Genomic DNA, 17576 nt, shown 5'->3' with positions numbered 1-17576 from the left:
AGCTCGATGAGCTCACTACTCCTCCTCTAGTTCAAGGCCACTCAAGCCAGGACCTACGACGTCATGAAGGAGGTTATTTTTTGCTTGTTTTTGTAATTCTAATTTGCCTATAACTTTTAAAATAAAGCGAAATTTGAGAGAAGAAAAGTTGGATTAAGTCACTACGTTCAGTACGCTCAGGTTCAGTGCAAATCAAAAACCAGTCAAAAAGTCATTGCAGGGCCCCTTTAAACGAGAAAAGCCGAAAGCAAGGTGGAAAGAGGTGAGAGAGACCTCGCTTGGTAGACGATGCCGGTTCGGCTGTTCGTCTGGAAGTATGCCTTGGCTTCCACACTCATGGTGTAATACGCCAAAACAACAGGGACAGACAAAACGAAGGTAGAACTAGACAGGACGCGGCGTAACTTTCAACTGAATTGTTTATTTAGAAGACAGAATTTAGGAAAAATATAATATAAAAGCAGGCACACGTGGCAGAACAACAGATAAGGTCCAAAAAACACACCCCCCTCAAATGCCAGTGTCATTGGTTCTTCAAATAGTAGAATTCTTTATCAGTCAATGACAAAGAGGGAGCGCTTATGCAAGTATTGTCGTGGTGGGACCTAATCAGGAAAGCTTCATGAATTTCTCTTGCCGTTTTTGTTTTATAATGGCCCATGACACAGGTGTCACCAAAGATGGGGCTGCACTTTTCAGAGTTGGGCCCGCAATCGCAACGGTCACAATGAACCGCTAAGTGGCCAGACGGGGACTGTCTGATCGCCAACGCATGCTCTCTGACCCTATCATTAATGCATTTCCCCGTCTGGCCAACGTACACCTTACCACATGACAAGGGGATTTTATACGTGACACTGGTAGCGCACTCGCGGAACTTGGTGACATGTCGTTTTTTGCATGACTCTCGTGTCACATCCGATTCGTCTCCTAATCGGCTTATCCTCTTACACAGCGAAGAACGTTTGTTCGGTGCTGAAAAAACGACTGGTATGTCAAAGCGATGGGCCACCTTCTTCAGATTGTGGGACATCTTATGTAACGATGGGCCACCTTCTTCAATCTGAAGAAGGTGGCCCATCGCTTTGACATACCAGTCGTTTTTTCAGCACCGAACAAACTTTCTTCGCTGTGTAAGAGGATAAGCCGATTAGGAGACGAATCGGATGTGACACGAGAGTCATGCAAAAAACGACATGTCACCAAGTTCCGCGAGTGCGCTACCAGTGTCACGTATAAAATCCCCTTGTCATGTGGTAAGGTGTACGTTGGCCAGACGGGGAGATGCATTAATGATAGGGTCAGAGAGCATGCGTTGGCGATCAGACAGTCCCCGTCTGGCCACTTAGCGGTTCATTGTGACCGTTGCGATTGCGGGCCCAACTCTGAAAAGTGCAGCCCCATCTTTGGTGACACCTGTGTCATGGGCCATTATAAAACAAAAACGGCAAGAGAAATTCATGAAGCTTTCCTGATTAGGTCCCACCACGACAATACTTGCATAAGCGCTCCCTCTTTGTCATTGACTGATAAAGAATTCTACTATTTGAAGAACCAATGACACTGGCATTTGAGGGGGGGGTGTTTTTTGGACCTTATCTGTTGTTCTGCCACGTGTGCCTGCTTTTATATTATATTTTTCCTAAATTCTGTCTTCTAAATAAACAATTCAGTTGAAAGTTACGCCGCGTCCTGTCTAGTTCTACCTTCGTTTTGTCTGTCCCTGTTGTTTTGGCGTATTACACCATGATGCAAAACCAACTAGCCCAACTAGCCATCCTCTTCCACACTCAATAGCGCGGCTGCGAGACCCAGGAGTTCAACCTTGTTGGTATCATCCCACCGTCCAGCGTAATTTCCTTCCTTCAATTGGAATGTCTTGGTGTAAGTGGGCCCTAGATTGTTCCGCTCACTTCTTGGGGAATGTAATCTGTTCTAGGAAACGTGAGGGTTCTTCCTATTTTGGGTGTGTGCCATTGCCGCGCGACCTATCGGAGGCGACACGGTGGCCCCAATGCTTGCGGAACGCTTGCCCTGCGGCGGCATCGAGTGCACTGCTGCTCAAAACACGGAAGGCCAAAAGCAAGGGGGAAAGAGGTGAGCGGGACTCTAAGCGAGGCCGTTGGAAACAACGCCGGTTTGTCTATTTGTCTGTTGGGATTCCCCAGTAGAATCTTTGGAAAGTATTCAGAAGGATATAAAGACAGTCCCAGGAGCGGGGCCATAAACTATCACCTGGACCAAACTGGCCCTGCCGGTCTCAACATAACAAGCCATTTTCAAGGGCCATTCTTGCTCTGCTACGTTTTCAGCCTCGGTGCCAAATGTTACCAGGATGACGGACACGAAAAAAGTGCCCCAACAATTCTGCTGCTGAACCGAACATGTGCAGCTGAGCCCGATTTCAAGACTCCAAAGGAGACACAAAATCGCAGAAAAGATCAACCGCAGATTTGTTTTTTTTTTTTTTTTTCCAACAAGCGCGTCAAGAAGCAGGACGGCGACCCTTCTGAACCGCCCTCTTCAGGTTCAGAAAACCTGGAGATCGAGCAGCAGCGGAAGGATCATCCCCAGCCGTACAGTTTTCCTGATGGCCTTCGCAGCGCTTCTAGCGACGTCCATCACCCTTCGTCGGAACAAGGAACAGTGAAAGCGACGAGTTTTCTTCTTCGTGCGTGAGACTGAGACGAGACGAACTTGCACCGCATCGGAGGGAAATCACGATCTTTCAGGTCAGTTGGACATTTCCAAGTATAAGACAGAGTCGGCGCGGCAGCCGATAGTGAACTCTTTCCCACCAAAAAAGTAAAGAAAAAAGACTGTAAGCTTTCAGTCTGACTGGTATAGGTTATTTCCTTGGCTAGAATACAGCACCCAAGCTGATTCCGTTTTTTATATCCCTGTAGAATGTTCTCTACCAAAGCGAATGAGAAATCCACGTTTGGCAGCTGTGGCTTCAGTTACTGGAAAAGAGCTCTGGACATAGATTCTGGCTTTAGAAAGCTCGAAACCTCAGTCACGCATAAGTCATGTCTAGAGCACTATATAGCTCCTTCGGAGCAGAGTAGCGCAATCTAGAACGCCGCCTCTCGGCGACTAGCGGCGAACGCCCGGAGGTTCCAACTGCGGTCAGAAATGCATGGAGAACGTGAGAAAATCGTTGTTTCTCCAGTATTGTGGGAATGTACGGAATCGCAATCATTTTTGACATAATAATGGAACACTTTAGAATAATTTGCGCTAAGTTTTGTGCCCCGCAAGGACCTGACTTTTTTTAAAAAATTGCCTGAGCGGCATCATGCAGCAGACGACACGGCGACGTCACACCATTCACGTGACCCGCCCCGGCCAACCCGAAAAGCCCATCTCCGCTGCGAGCAAAAATCGTCTGCTTCAAACGCCATTGGCTTGGAAATTGCCTTCTCAAAATTTGCACACGGATCCGATATTGTTAAAACTTTGATAAATTGTTCAGTGTTTTACTAACTTCATGACAGACTAGTTTTGAAACGTGTGAACTCGCCGTTCATTTTTTAATCAGCCGTGTTGTGTCGATCTCCATGTATTCTCCCATAGGGCGGGCCGCCTCCTGGAACCCTGAGTACCACGTGACTCGCGCCGAGCTGCTCTGTCGGCCATGTTGTCGGCAAAACACGGGGTTCAAAGGATTGCGTTACTCTGCTCCGTAGGAGCTATATAGTGCTCTAGTCATGTCAAGATTCGTGGGTTTCCTACATAGAAATGAAGTCGAGAGGACCATGCGAGTGAATCGAACAAGTTTGAGTTTTGAAAACGCAGTGCGATCGTCCTCGTGGTTTTTCCGCTGACGAACTTGCGCACGTCCGAGATAACTTTTTTTTTTTTAAAGGACACATCGTTTAGAGTTTGCATAGTTCTTTAAATAATCTGGATATTCACTGCGACAAACAAAGCGCCATAAAAATAGTGAGGTATACCTATTATACTCAATGGGATTAATTATAGAAGAAACAAAAGAGGGCCATTTTAAGTACGCAAGAAAGAGAATATGGATTAAATGATATCCAATGAAAACGATCGATCTAAATTTCTATTGGATGATGCCTATATTCAGCGCTAAGCCCTCCACAATTGCGTAAGTATACCTTAGGTGAGATTTCTGCTTGTCAGCAGAAAGAGTTATGAAGGTAAACATAAAAAACGAAAACAAGACCCCCCCCCCCCCCTACCCCCCGAATTCAATATATTCATGCAGCGCCCCCCCAGAAAAAAAATTCTGGCACCGCCCCTGACTGAACCTGCGGGAGTTACGTGAGGAAAGACGACACGACCTGCGAATGGGTGCACAAGGGCGGAGGGGTCCCGCAAAGCTTGCTTTATGAAAGAGTGAAACATAGTCTTCAAGTGCATGCCTAGCTCGGGAACTACCTGCGCAACGGGAATGGAATTCCGCTCTCCGAGTGTAATAAAGTGACTTGCGCACTGAACGTGACCCTATTCACTACTATTATCAGGCGCTGTGTCTAAAGATAGGTCTGACGTACCTAGGATGCAAAATCTAAAGATACGTCAGACGTACCCAGGACGCAAAGTCTGTGTCGGGTGTCCTAGCGTGGGCAGTCGGACTGCGACCGGATGCTCCCGCTGGTGTATTTACAGCAGTCCGAAAGCGTTCCACGCTTGCGTCTTATCGACCTTGCATAAGTGGCTGGCAGCCGCTTGGCCTGGCTGCCGTGTGATACACGGGCGTGTGCCTGTCGTGTGTAAAAACGCGTGGAGTGCCAAGAAAATCAAACATTGTGTCTAACAAACTACTGATTTCAAATTCCCCGACTTTTCCAAGTTTTTCCCTGACTATTTTGATCAAATTCCTTGAGTTTTTGAGTCGAAGGATGACATTTCGACAATGTCATTCAGCATGGCCGTGCCGACGAGCGACCGCCATGCCGCTTTCACTAGTCGTCTTCCCTTACTTAGCCCACTTTTTGAATGATTCCCTGACTTTCCCAGATGATCCGAAATTCCCTGAGAGTTCAAGGCTTTCCAGGTTGGCGGACACCTTTTGAAAGTTCGGCACGCGTTTGCGGGGTTTAGTGATCGGGAAGCTGCTCGAGAACAACATAACTATAAGAGAAGCTGGTACAGTACTGCTTACACGACTGTCGCCCCTTCACAGAAGGCACCCGGCAGGCGGCCGGGAGCTGCCGACCCCCCGGAGTGACCGCCGTCGGTCTGTGACAAGTTAGTGGCGCCCCCCTCCAGTCCGCCCGTCTGCGGCCGCCTGGCTCGGCGGGCAACATTGTTCACCTCACCGAATAAACACCGTTGAGCACACGGCCACACGCTGCTCCGGTCAGTCATCGTCCACCCTCAACCAGGCTGCGTGTCGTCTCTCCTCGGCGGGTGCTTCGGCCCCTTCGTCCACGTTCCAGAAAGATCGTGACACTGGCGACGAGGAACCGTGGCACAGGAGGCCACCAACGTGCACGGTTCGGCCCACGCCGCCGAGAGAGTCGCTACACAGCACCCCGCTCCTGTCGCCATGCCGCTGTACGGGAGGCTCGAGCCGTTCGAGGGAGATGGGTCCGCCTGGCCGGTCTACGAAGAACAGGTCCACGTGTTCTTCCGGGCGAACGACACGCCCGAGGCGAAACAACGGGACATCTTCCTGGCCAGCTGCGGGACCCGCGTCTTCAGCCTCCTGCTCGACCTCCTCAAGCCGGCCACGCCGCACGTCAAAACGCTGGGCGAGCCGCTCGCCACGCTGCGCTCGCACTTCAGCCCGGCGCCGTCCACGCTTATGGAGCGGTTCCGCTTCAACAACCGGAGCCGCCAGGACGGGGAGACCCTCGGGCAGTTCGTCGCTGCGCTACGAGGGTTAGCGAGCACCTGCGCCTTCGGCGACCAGTTGGACTCGCTACTCCGGGACCGGTTCGTCTGCGGCATCAACAACCCTGCCATGCAGACGCGACTCCTGGAGCTCCCCGACCCCTCGCTGGACGACGCGGTGAAGGCAGCGCTGGCGATGGAAGCAGCAGCGAAAGACGCCAGCGAGATAGCGCGTGCGGCCGGCTCACCGTCGACGGAAGCGGCGGTGAACAAGATGGCGGCAAGGAGCGGTGCCTGCAGCCGCTGCGGTGCTGCCCACTCCCCCTCACAGTGCCAGTTCGTCCAAGCACGATGCTTTACGTGCGGGAGAACTGGGCACCTCGCACGTGTCTGCCGAGGGGGGAGGACGAGCGGCGGCCAGCAGCAGCAGCCTGGTTCAAGCCCGGGTTCCAACCAAGCCCGCGGCCAGGGTGGTCGTCGCAAGAGAACGCGGCGGGGACGAGCGGCACCAGGCCCGGGTCCGTCTTCAGCCAGGGTCCACGTCGTGGCCGAGGACCCGCAGATTTTCGACGTGTGGCAGACGAGTAAGCCTTCCTCGTCTGTGCCACCATACATGGTGTCGGTCGAAATCTGCGGCCACCCCATCACCATGGAGCTGGACACGGGGGCCAGCGTGTCGGTCATGCCCGGGAAGCTGTTCAAGCGGACCTTCCCCGGCGTGTCCATCGAGGCGTCTGACGTCATGCTGCGCAGCTACTCCGGGCAGCTATCCCAGGTCCAGGGTCGGGCCCAAGTCAGCGTTCGCCTTGGCGACAGGGAGGCAATCCTTCCCCTTTACCTAACCAAGGGGTCGTCGCCGACGCTGCTGGGCCGGAACTGGATTCACTCGCTGGGTGTTCGGCTGCCGGAGTACCAAGAAGCTGCGCTGCACGTGGTGAAGGACGTCCCGAGCCTTTTGACCGACTTCCAGTCCCTGTTCCAGCCGGGGGGGGGGCACCTTTGCCGGCACGACGGTCGGCATCCACGTACCCGAGGGAGCCCGGCCTCGGTTCTTCAAGCCGCGTCCGCTGCCGTTTGCCCTGAAGGACGGGGTCACCCAGGAGCTGCAACGGCTGCAGCGAGAGGGTATCCTGGTGCCCGTCAAGACTTCCGAGTGGGCTGCACCAATCGTTCCAGTCCTCAAGCGAGACGGCCGCGTCAGGATCTGCGGGGACTCAAGGTCACCATCAACCCCGTCGCTACCGTCGAAAAGTACCCGCTGCCTCGGGTAGAAGATCTCTGGTCGGCTCTGTCCGGGGGACAGAAGTTCTCCAAGCTCGACCTTCGAGGTGCCTACCAGCAGCTGGTGCTCCAGGATGCCGCCCGGAAGTATGTCACCATTTCGACAACCATGGGACTCTTCCAGTATACGCGCCTACCGTTCGGCGTGACCTCAGCCCCAGATCTTCCAGAGAGAGATGGACAACCTCTTCAGGGGCATGAGGCACGTGGCGGTGTACTTGGACGACATCCTGGTTACCGGTACCGACGACGGGGACCACCTGCAGAACCTGCGCAAAGTCCTGACACGACTACAGGACGCCGGTCTCAAGCTGAGGCTGGACAAGTGCATGTTCCTGACCCCCAGCGTGGAGTACCTGGGACACATCATCTCCCAGGCTGGCCTGGCCCCGGCTCCCCGCAAGATTGAGGCCGTGCTCAAGGCGCCGAAGCTCAAGAGCAAGAAGGAGCTTCAGAGCTACCTCGGCCTCATCAACTTCTACAGGAGGTTCCTGCCCAACCTTTCGACGCATCTGGAGCCGCTGCATCGACTGCTTCGTGACGGTCAGCAGTGGGCCTGGAAGAAGGAGCAGGACTTGGCCTTCCAGCACAGCAAGGAGCTGGTCGTTAAGGCTCCAGTGCTGGTGCACTTCGACCCGGCCAAGCCTGTAGTCCTCACCGTGGATGCGTCGCCGTACGGGGTAGGAGCCGTCCTGTCGCACCGGGGTCAGGATGGTCAGGAACGCCCTGTGGCGTTTGCTTCTCGTCGGCTTCATGCGACGGAGCAACGCTACAGCCAGCTCGACAAGGAAGGCTTGGCCCTCATCTTCGGGGTCCATGCAGCGCTTCCATCAGTACCTGTGGGGCCGGCAGTTCGAGGCAGTCACGGACCACAAGCCGCTGCTGGGGCTGCTGGGACCTGACAAGGCAGTCCCAGTGCAAGCCTCGCCTCGAGTGGTACGCTGGGCCTTGACGCTGGCAGCCTACAGGTACAAGCTGGTCTACCGCCCTGGGAAGGACCTGGGACCTGCAGACGCCCTGAGCCGCCTGCCCCTGCCGGAGGTGCCTGCTGCCGTTCCAGAGCCAGCTGACGTGTTCCTGCTGGAGCGGGCCTACCCGGGGGTGCTTACCAGGACTGCGGTGGCGCAGGCGACCAGCCGGGACCCGGTGCTGTCCCAGGTGGTCAAGGCGGTTTCCCGAGAGAAGGAGCTGCGTCACCAGGCGTACAGCCACAAGACCGCCGAGCTGAGCTTGGAGCAAGGCTGCCTCCTGTGGGGTTCCAGGGTGGTGATTCCACAAAGTCTGCGGGCCAAGGTGCTGCAGCTGCTGCACGCGGGGCATCCTGGCATCGAAAAGACCAAGATGGTGGCACGGTCGCACATTTGGTGGCCTGGCCTGGACCAGGACATCGTGCACCAGGTGCAAAGCTGCCAGGTCTGCCAGGAGAACCAGCGAGCCTTGCGCCACGTGGAAATCACCCCCTGGCCGTTCCCACAGAGGCCGTGGTCCCGCTTGCACGTGGACTATGCGGGACCCTTCAAGGGCCACTACTTCCTGGTGGTAGTGGACGCCTTCTCGAAGTGGGTGGAAGCACTGCCAGTCACCAGTCCCTCGGCAAGCGCGACCATTGCGGCTCTGCGGCAGGTCTTCGCGGCGCAGGGATTGCCGGACATTATCGTGTCTGATAATGGTCCCGCTTTCGCCAGCGCCGAGTACCTGGACTGGCTGCAGAGGAATGGAATCCGCCGGATGCTGGTTCCGCCGTACCACCCCGCTTCAAATGGTGCGGCCGAGCGAGCGGTCCAGACCATCAAGGACAAGCTCAAGAAGAGCCAGCCCGGGGATTTCCGAACGCAGGTGGCCCGGGTACTGTTTCAGTACCGGACCACACCGCATGAGGTCACTGGCCGTGCCCCCTGCGAGCTTCTGCTGGGCCGGATGGTCAAGACCCCCCTGGACGTCTTGCATCCAGACCTCCGGTCCACGGCGCTCCTGAAGCAGCTGAAGCAGAAGCTGGCTGCTGACCGAGGGTGCCGTCCCGGGCCTTTGCCGGAGCCGGGAGCGTCGGTGTACGCCAGGAACTTCCGTCCTGGCCCACCCTGGTCTGCCGGACATGTGGTTTCACCAGCGAGCGCCTCATCGCTGCTCGTCCGCATGCCCGACGGGACCACCTGGCACCGGCACGCCGACCATGTCAGGCCTCGCCACGGGACCAGGCTTCCACCCTCGGCCGTCGCTTCGGAGGACCAGCCTGCAGGGGGCCCAACAACAGCACCAGTCGTGGCCAGTGGAGCGCCACCCACCACCCCGGAGGCGACAAGCGTCGCCACTCCTGTGGCACCAGTGCCACTCACAAATCCGGTCCCTGCAGCTCCACCGGGTGGAGCGCGACCGGTTCAGGCAGCGCCCGGCGTTGCCACACCTGGCCCGTCGACACCTGTACCCAGGCGGAGTGCACGGCAGCGGAGGCCACCTGACCGCTACTCGCCGGGGTGACCTTCATCGTCGACAGGCCGGGACTTTGCATGGCCAGACGCCGAGATGGTGTCGGCCGTGCGCGTCGTGTATTTAGTTATTTTGTTTTCAGGAAAAACAAACTGGGGGGGAGGAGTGTGACAAGTTAGTGGCGCCCCCCTCCTGTCTGCCCGTCTGCGGCCGCCTGGCTCGGCGGGCAACATTGTTCACCTCACCGAATAAACACCGTTGAGCACACGCTGCTCCGGTCAGTCATCGTCCACCCTCAACCAGGCTGCGTGTCGTCTCTCCTCGGCGGGTGCTTCGGCCCCTTCGTCCACGTTCCAGAAAGATCGTGACAGGTCTTTTTCATGTCACTACGGATCACATAGTGAAGTGGTCCTTAGTTAGCTCAGCACCCAGCAGTTCGGAGATTTCAACACTTCTCTCGCTGCTTCAAATGCGAATCTTGACCGTCAAGCTAAGAAAATTGCCCGGGCACGTCCGCCGTACCGTTAGAACTCCGCCTTCTGGTCACGTCCTACATACCTTTAGACTCCGCGTTCCGGATGGGTTCGACGTATTCTTCGACACAGCGATTATCGAGGAGCTCCCGTGGTTAACGATTACGGATATTTTAATTAAACTGGAATGACCGAGCGATGTCCGAGGTAGTGATCCGAGCCCGTACGAGAAGCACGGGACCGAATCTGGCTTACTCTGAATTAAATAAAAAAGAAAAGCCTCATTCCCTCGTACTTCACGTTATTCCTACGCGGGAGAGCACACAAAACCCTGAAAAACCGAATTCCGCACACGAAATCCACACACTCCGATCAACGCCCACAACGCTTCCGACACGCACTGGGCGCTGACATCTTATCGTTGACGCCAGAGATTTGGTCTGGTTACGTCATAGATTTGGCCTGGTCACGTGTCTAGCGGTCAAAATTGTACAACATGGCGGCGGCCAATCGGGGGTCACTTTTGGGGTGTCGCGAACTTTTGTCGAACCAAATTTTTTGGTCGAACTTTCGGAGTTCGACCTTCGAACTTTCACCAGAATCGACAGGTTCGACTTTTGTGGACAGTGTGGCCAGACCTTGATACAAGCATGTCTGGGTTTGGAAACTTTTTTTTATGCAAAGGGTTATTTTATATTATGAACAGCTGCAATTAAAAGAAACTAATTTTTATCAATGAAGAAGTTAATAACTTAATTTTTATTACTGTATTAACTGAAATAGCCAATCACTACTGCACTTAATTCATCTCTTAGCCATTATCATCCAATCCGAAGCCAACTGGCCAGCCTTCCGCGCATGCGCACACGAGTCGAACCTCATTAGAAGGTTCGTCGAACTTTCCACTAAAAGGTCGAAAAAGTCGAACCTGGTCGAACTCGACCGCGGCTGGTTCGCGACACCCCTAAGTGCAACCGATCAGCGGAAGACCAAGCGGAAGCGGAAGTCGCGGGTGATCACCCGATACAAAGGGGAGAGCCGCAGGGTGTCGCGAACCGGCCGAGGTTCGAGTTCTACCAGTTCGACTTTCTCGAACTTCTAGTGGAAATATCGACGAACCTTGCAGTGAGGTTCGACTCGTGTGCGCATGCGCGACAGGCTAACCAGTTGGCTTCGGATTGGATGGTGATGGCTAGAGGATGAACTAAGGACAGCACTGATTGGTTATTTCAGTTAATACAGTACAAAAAATTAAGTTATCAATTTTTTCAGTGATTAGAAATAGTTTCTTTTAATTGCAGTTCAAAAAATTAAAATAACTCTTTGCAAAAAAAAAAAAAAAAAAATCTCCAAACCTAGACATGTTTGTATCAAGGTCTGGCCACACTGTCTTCAAAGTCGAACCGGTCGAATCTGGTTAAAAGTTCGAAGGTTCGTCGAACCGGTTCGACCCAGTCGACCCCGAAGGTCGACCTAAAAATCCGGTTCGACAAAAGTTCGCGACACCCCTAGTCGTGGTCCGAAGCTGCCGGCAATTTTTTTCCCCGGGTCGTTGTGCCGTGCCGGCTGCCGGCAAAATATCCCCGTCCTTTATTTTAATAATAATAACAATAATAATAATAATAATAATCTTTATTTGCAAGAGATTTTATTCTTCCCAGTGGCGTGAGTGGGGTGAACGGCGGTTCAATCCCTGTCGATAAAGGCCCGTTCACACTCTTGCGACCTCTTAAACCTGGGTTCCTTATAACATCCTCGATCATCCGCACCGGTGCGCACCGGGGCACTGAGGTGCGCCCCTTCATCTTCGATCAAGTGCACCGGTGCGCACCGTACGTCCTCGATCAACGAAGCGCACCCTCCCGGTGCGGCTTTTCGTTGCCCCAACGCGCACCAAGAAAATCGGCGGTGCGCCGGAGGGCAGTCCCATCAGGCATTGCGGCCAGGAGCGGAAATCGAGAAGATGGCGGGAGTAGCAGACGCGCAGACTATCGAGATGGCGATCTTGCAAAAACGAACACGCCTCGCAGCTGCACTAGGTGATTTCCTCGGGTCTTCTGACGGCGAGACAACGAGCTTCTCACCATCGCCGCGATTACTGGCGATTGCTGCGGTGGCAAGGAGCGCCCGAAAAGCACGAACTTCGTGGAAAGCGGCGCGAGGCGTTTCGATGACAGCGAGGTACGGCTATTATCTGGTGTTTCGTTTTCTTGAACTAATAATGATGGCCAACATATACATGTGGAATTGTCACCCGCTTCGTGACCCCATCGGCAATCACGTCCACGATGTTTATTTCTGTGGGACCGTCAAATCCGCGAGTAAATAAATAGAAGAAATTGACAGCAGACGGGCACCGTGCGCTGACCTACGCAAAATAAACGAACAAAACGCGAAGTGACGCAAGGTGGAGCTCGCCGCGGTGCACCGGCGCGGCGCAGTTTGTCCTCGATGTTGCACCGACATCGCGCTGCACGACCGAGGAGCGCTTTTCTAGCCTCTGTACTTTGCACTGTGCTGGTTTCAGGGCGATTCCGGTGCGAGTTGATCGAAGATGCTATTAGGCGCCATCTATTGGGAAGCAGTGTAAACTCGGCGGTCCGGCATATATTTTTTTTATTTCTCGCGCATTATCCTTTCTTTCTTGGCTCGAAAAACTTTTGTAAATGTTATAAACGAGCCTTTCTATGGGTATTACGCACATTTGACCTCGGAAATCCCGCAAAACCTTCGCTCTTGTGAAATGCACTTCCAGGGTCACCGCATAGATGGCGCCACAATGCCAGTGTGTTCCCTCATTCTAAAAACATTTAAGCGGGAAACACATGTACGACGAAACCGTCCGATCCGACGTCCGACCGCGCAATACAACGGTCGGAGGCGAGGGTTTTCAACGCTCTCCGATGCTACGAAAACCCTCTCCCCTCAAGGTCATTCCGGCAGTCCGCACGTCGGATCGGACGGTTTCGTCGTACATGTGTTTCGCGCTTTATTCTCGTCGTACTCGGTCGCAAGAGTGTGAACGGGCCTTAATCGTTCTAAGATGGTCGCCGCCTCCTTGCCGGGTTCAGAGGCGCGATCGTATTCGTTTGCCCTGTAAATAGACGGATTCCGGATCGAGGGCGACACGTTCGACGCCGCCTCCAAGTCCGAGCGGTCCGAGTCTGAGTCCGAGTCCTTTTCCTTCACCCGCCTCGACGCCTGTTTTATTGTTTTGTCGATTATATTCACGGTCGCTGACTTATTAAGCGACGTCTGGGTCGCTTGCGAACACTTCAAGAGAGGGAACTTCTGGTTCTGTGGCTTCACCGTCTTCCTCATCCTAGTCCCGTCGTTGATCGTCACGTTTTTCAGCGCCCGGTGGTACATGAGCCAGCTTCGGCGCTCCGAGTACGACGAGTGCAGAAACCGACCCCGTCTGGCGATCACCCTGCACGTTTTCCAGTTGGCCATCGTGTACAGGTGAGATCAAACGTGGGCCGCTAAAACTGGCCGACGCCGGCGCCAGGTAGTTTCTAGCTCAAACCGCCAAAAACCAGACGGTGTAGCCCAAAAGTAGCCAAATGCAAGATTTACGTAGCCCGAAAGTAACCATATTCTGTAGAGCCCAAAAAATCGTGCGCTCGAATGTGCGAGCTGAATTCGAAAGCACTGCGTCTGCATATCAGGGTTTAGGAGCAGCTTGCAAGATCGATGACATCTTGAAATGTATCGAACATTTTATTTCGAACAGAAAGGTACAAACATTTTCCACATGCGTTTTTGCAGTCACATAGTTATGAAGCACTTGCTCGTGCCCGGCTTACTCGCCTCATACACGATTTCGTGTTAAAACGGGCAAAAACTTCTTCAGTAGGGTTGATGTCCTTACAGAGCTCGTTCTTTCCAAGGAAAGCAAACTTTACATAGAGGACGTTTTTGAAGGGGAGGCACTCACTTGATCGAATGACGTTTTAGCGAATGCCCACGTTTCACCGAATGACACAGGCGTCGGATCGGCTATCTTCTTCTTCTAAGCGTTGTGAAAGATGGTGGGGGGGGGGGGGGGGGGGGGGGGGGGGAGGGGGGAGGGGGGGAGGAGAGGGCCAATAGTGGGATCGGCGATCCGACGTGCGTCCAACGCGCCAGATACTTTCGCACGGCGGACGGATTGTCGGATGCGTCCAGCCAATGACAGTACAGTTAGCGCGAAAGTCAAGATGACGCACTGGTCTGGCGGGGACGAAGCGAACGCGATAACGGGACGGGCGAGGGGAAGCCGGACGCGTCACATGCTTAGTGGTTCGGAAGTTCAAAGCTATGTCTTTCCGACCTAAATAACTGTGCCATTGGTAAGAAATAATAAATGAATAAACATAACAATAAATGCAAAAAATAAAAAGCTGGAGAAAAAAAAACTATAAAGAATCCGCCGGAAGTGTGGTATTCTTGCATATTCAGAGGCCCAGAGGCCAGATTCTCAAAGCGAACTTACGACGAAAAAAATGCGTACGACAAATTTGAGAGAAAATCCGTATTCTCGAAACGAAATTGTCGTAACTTTTGCGCAGGTTACGACAAAATCCTACGACAGCTCCGAAGCTGTCTTACGCACTTTCTACGATCAAATTAACATGGCCGACAACGTCGCTCAGTTGCTCGGTCGCGACGACCCAACGGACATTTATTCTTCTGCCGCTCTTCTTGCGCGTCCCGACTTCAAGCAGCAAGAAAAAAATGAAGAAGTACTTGAAACCGACCACGACGAACATGAACGCTGGATCCAGACACCCGGAAAAGGCAACAAAGGCGACGATCCCACCGACCAAGCGAGCTCGACAGAATATATAGGCCTAGCAGGCACTCCGACCCGTTCCGGCGCAGCATTGCTCAGACGGTCCTTGGCCAAGACCGTCTGCCCACGACCGGCTGGCTTGCTGAATGGAATATGCCCGCGCGACCCTTGTGGACCCTCCGCGTATGAATAGTTTGATAGCTGAACTAACTTTCAGAGGTCAACCGATTCCCCATCTCGATCACCTTGTTTTCCGAGGCAGCGGTGACGAAAGCTGTCGTCGAAAAGGGACTCCTCGATTCTATCTCCTTGTTTTGTGTGATATAGAGCTCAAATAAACGCCGTATGGATTACCTTCGCAACACGGTATGTACACTTTGTTATTAGTATGCCATTTTTAACTGTCGAGCTGTATCAGTTTGTGGGAGCTACGCGATGCCGGTCCAACCTTTCTTTGCCGAGTGTCACGTCAGTATCGAGTTGCAATCGTAGAAGATCGGTCCCGAAGCGCTTACCGAAACGCAGTCTGAATCCAGCACTTCGATCAAACGCACGCGTCCGCTCCGAGTGTGAACAGGTATTTGCGTGACTCTTGCTGACACTCTCGTAGTTCAAACGTATCTTTTTTAACGTCGGCTCACTCCTGCGTTTCCGAGCACGCGAGAAACGCCGCGGCGGTTTGTTTCCTTCTACGTCGCTTTGCAAACGAATGGCACGGGGCTTTTACCAACGATGACAGTCGTGTTGACTTCGTAGCGATCGAGTTTGTAGCAGTCAACGAAGCGTTTAAATCCTGTTTGCGTCGATATACCACTGCACGGACACGAACCCCAGACGAGCGGTGGTGGAAAGGTCGCCCGCGTTTATGAGAATCAGCTTGAACACTACACATTTACACACAGACAGGACAGGACATACACGGAGCTGTCTATCAACGAGTGGTTAGCCTGTGTTTGTTATTAAAAATCCTCGTGCTCCGAACTATGCCTAGCTCTCTAATTGGTTGTTCGTTTTGCCGAGGACGCCGTTGCCATAGCAACAGCACCGGAAGTCATCGTTTCTCCGTAGGAGGTCGTAACTTTCCTCCTCTCACTTAAGAACGCGTTTGTGAATACCGTTCTCGCCTCATCTTACGATGATCGTAACTTTACGAACTTCGTAGCTAAGTTGTCGTAGGTAAGAGGTTCTTTATGAATCTGGCCTCAGATCTACGAAACAAATTTCTCCTACCAAAATGTGTACAGGCAAAAAAAAAGGTCCTAAAAAAGTGAAATGAAAAAAATAATAATACATTTTTTTTTATGATGTGCCGAATTTGAACAATATTAGAAATCTTTTTCTCTGAGTTAATTTATTCCTCAATGTGAAAAGAACAATATATACATTAATTTATATTCTGCAGATAGTAATGATATGTACTGTCTGTGGTGTTAATTTACATGCGATACCTCAAACAATTTCGACGAAAAAAATTACCAAGTTTAGGGCATAATTGCCCGTAGATACATATTTGGATATTTTTTCGAAACTCATCTTGAACAACAATAATCATATCTTAAGACGACACTTACCTAAACTATACACTGATCATTCTTAAAAAAGTTTAACATCTCTATCATAAATATTTTCGGCCATTGCGCGCTTCAAATATGGCACCCGTCGTCCTTCCTCGCTCTTTTGGGAATCTATTTCTTTAAAACAAAGCATGCCAGATGATTGAAATAAACGGCATTGTTTTTCGCAAAGAATGCGGCACCACATGTAAAAATGCGCGAAAAAAAATTACGAATGTACCTCACTGCTTAAATCCAAATGAAACCGCTCACCCGTCTTTCGAAGCTCGACGAACTTCAAACTTTTACCCTAAAAATTCGAAGTTCGTCGAACTTCTCACTTTTCAGGAATGGGGAGTTCGACAATTTTCGAATTCTTTATATTAATAAGTTTGAAAGTTCGAAAATTATCGAATTCTTAGCGTAGGAAGTTCGAAAGTTCGAAAAGCTTCGAACTTTTTAGTGCAAGAAATTCGAAAGTTCGAAAATCATAGAATTTTTTAGTCTATCAAGTTCGAAATTTTGACAAGCATAGAATTTTGCAGCGTAATAAGTTCGAAATTTCGAAAAGCGTCAAACTTGTTAGTTTATCAAGTTCGAAAATTCGACTTCCGTCGAATTTCTCAATATGGAAAGTTAGAAAATTCGAAATCTTTCGAACCTTTCGAAACGCTTGATTCGATCATCGAAACTTTGATTCAATAAAAGTTTGCGGCATCCCTAGTCAAGTGTCAGTGACCGCTCCGCGCGATCTTGACGACATGCATGATGAGCATGCGGCTCTAAACTATGGGAGAATGAATCGTGGGCCGCTAGCAACGCAAAGCTCTTGCCTACGATCTACTAAAAAGTCCCTTTTGTAGGAACGTCTCTCTCAGTTTTTGCATTGACGCAGTAAAGTAGCGCAGAGGTCTGCGGACCCTGTTAATAGTAATGAACGTACCACATAGCTTTCACATAGCTTCCATTTGCGTGCTAGTATTAAAGACGAGTGTGAATATTCTTTTATATATATAATTTGTTTGGTGTTTACAGATACCGTCTGAATAATATAAAAAGAAAGTATTTATTAATGGAGAGTTCTAGATCTTTTAAAGAAAAACTCACATGAAGAACTACCACTAACAGAAAATTGCTGGTAATATACCGCAATGCCTTTAGTTGAGTATCGGTGGATACTTCCCTCAAAAAGAACAAATGCAATCCATCTGTACTTGTTACCTCGAATGAAAACACAAGCTTCGCACAGAGTTCATACAATGC

The 17576-nt window shown here is 51.9% G+C and overlaps 1 pseudogene; it reads left to right on the top strand.

The window, feature by feature from the left end:
- Positions 1–17576, top strand: part of LOC120847397 — a 57115-nt pseudogene that overhangs the window by 7940 nt on the left and 31599 nt on the right.

Source organism: Ixodes scapularis, unplaced genomic scaffold, assembly GCF_016920785.2.
Source record: "Ixodes scapularis isolate PalLabHiFi unplaced genomic scaffold, ASM1692078v2 PGA_scaffold12__126_contigs__length_90152505, whole genome shotgun sequence".
Taxonomy (NCBI): Eukaryota; Metazoa; Arthropoda; class Arachnida; order Ixodida; family Ixodidae; genus Ixodes; species Ixodes scapularis.
Note: the sequence above shows the minus strand (reverse complement) of the source record. Positions and strands in the feature narration are given on the sequence as shown.